Below are 2,328 nucleotides of genomic sequence, written 5' to 3'. Positions count from 1 at the left end.
AAGATAAAAGATTTAACTGCAACCCAGAGAAGAGCTTTTGCCTTTGTCACCTCATCTCTTTCTTTTTTTCGCGCGTGTTCTTAATACTACGTTAACTATCCCTGTAAACTCGCCACGTATGCCTCTCCCCTGTCATTTCTAATGAAGATGATGACCCTTTTGAATCAGAGATTCATTCCTTAAAATAGATAAATTCAAAATGTCAAAATCTCCACGTGCCCTTGTCTAGCTGATCCACAGCTTGTCTGAAACCCAGTCTTACTCTAAAAGAATCTCTCTGTACAGTGCCACAACCTTGGATTTTCCGTGTTCAATTCCTTGTTTCTGTATTCAGATCTCTAAATATCTTCAATTTTTTTAATATCGGCTATGCCAAATCACTTCTCTATATATAATTCCCTTTTCTGATTTCCAAACTAGGAGATTCATGAAGTAAATCACTATGATTTCCAGAAATATTTGATTACTGAAAGTTAAGCTGTTTTTACTGTTTTAAATCTTTGAAATAGATTTTTTAGTTCAAGATTACGATATGGTGGATTCTGGGTCGGTTTATGGAGATGGAACTGGTCGTCCGGCGAATTTTTCAGACGAAGAAGTGATGTTGGCTTCGAGTTGTCCGAAAAAGAGAGCTGGGAGGAAGAAGTTCAGGGAGACACGTCACCCGGTGTAACGTGAAGTCCGCCGGCGGAACACGGAAAGTGGGTTTCGGAAGTGAGGGAGCCTAATAAGAAGTCGAGGATTTGGCTGGAGACTTATCCCACTCCGGAGATGGCGGCGCGTGCGCACAACGTGGCAGCGATAGCCCTGAGAGGAAGGTAGGCTTGTCTGAACTTCGCGGACTCGGCTTGGAACCTTCCGTTGCCGGCTTCTTCCGACCCGAGGATATCCAGAAGACGGCGGCAAAGGTGGCGGAGACTTTTCGAACGGCCATGCATTCGGACGGCAACTCTACAAACAAATCAAGGAGGGGTGAAAACACAGACATGGAGAAAACGACAGTGTCCGACGAAGGGTTTTATTGGGACGAAGAAGCGCAGTTTGGGACTCAAAGATTTTGGGCAAACATGGCTGCCGGTATGATGATGTCACCTCCTCGGTGCGGGCACGACGGCGAATGGGAACAACAAGAATATGATGCCGCCGATGATTATGTACCTTTGTGGAGTTATTCCATTTAAAATTACACCGACTTTTTAGACATTTCAAGCATACAAACATACATACGTACGTAGGAAAATATCATGTCGCCGGCGATTGCCTCTTTTCATCCGTACTTGATTTTTAGATTGTACGGACAGTGTGGGAATGGAAAAGATAGATTTGTTTATAAGAATCAAAGTTCTGCATAATGAATATAAAAAAAGAGTCAACATTTTGAGTATATTAATTTAGGCTGTATTTTGGGTATTCACCAAATATTTTTTCTTGCAAAAACTTCAAATTTAGTCACATATCTATTTATTATTGTGGTTCTGTTTAAATTATTTAACTTTTTTTTAAATATTATATTTAACATTATAATTTAGTTATATTTTAATCTATTGTCATTAAAAATAAATAGAACTGTTAACATTTTACTATAAGATAATATTACATCACATCAATAATTATATATATTGCATGAATAAATTAATAAAAAAATACATAATATATATATATATATACATATATATATTTATAAAATTTAGTTACTATTTGTAGACACACATTTTCTTAAAAGATAGAACTAGCAAAAGTTCATCTCCTAAGAGGACTCTTCTACCACCATATCTTTTAAAGCAACAACCACAACAACAAACGTGCAACAACCGAGCAAGGAGTCTAGTTGCATTAGGATTCTATTGTTAATATGATTCTAAAAATAGTTAGTTTTTTCACTATAAAAACATGTAATCCTCCCCATTTGTAACACACGATTTACATACAAGATACAGAGGAAAGCACGAAAAAATACAAAGACAAAGCTATTGTAAACGATTCGAAAAGGAAATAAAAGGTAGCATCTTTTTTTTACATTGATTCGTTCATTTCTCGCATGTGCATGTTATTTTTCATGAGATTTGGTTTAAATAATCCAAAGCGTGAGTTGTGCCGATGATCAAAAAGGGATAGGGTTTCAAAGTTTCGAACCTAGATATACTCCCGAGGCATGTTCATTTTTTTTAAAGTATTTAATATTCCCCCTAAGTCAATCTTAATCTTTAATTTACCTTGAAATTTACCCTTTAATTTTACTTTTATATTAATTTTGTTCCCTATATATATATTTTTAATTATATTTTTTATTTATTTACTACATTCCTTTTTTTATTTATATTATATTAT

At 35.5% G+C, this 2,328-nt stretch overlaps 1 pseudogene; it reads left to right on the top strand.

Annotated features, from left to right (window-relative positions):
- The first annotated feature begins 505 nt into the window (after positions 1 to 505).
- Positions 506 to 1,272, top strand: LOC120181968 (annotated as a pseudogene).
- The last annotated feature ends 1,056 nt before the right edge of the window (positions 1,273 to 2,328 follow it).

Source organism: Hibiscus syriacus, unplaced genomic scaffold, assembly GCF_006381635.1.
Source record: "Hibiscus syriacus cultivar Baekdansim isolate YM2019G1 unplaced genomic scaffold, ASM638163v2 tig00112611_pilon, whole genome shotgun sequence".
Classification (NCBI taxonomy): Eukaryota; Viridiplantae; Streptophyta; class Magnoliopsida; order Malvales; family Malvaceae; genus Hibiscus; species Hibiscus syriacus.
Note: the sequence above shows the minus strand (reverse complement) of the source record. Positions and strands in the feature narration are given on the sequence as shown.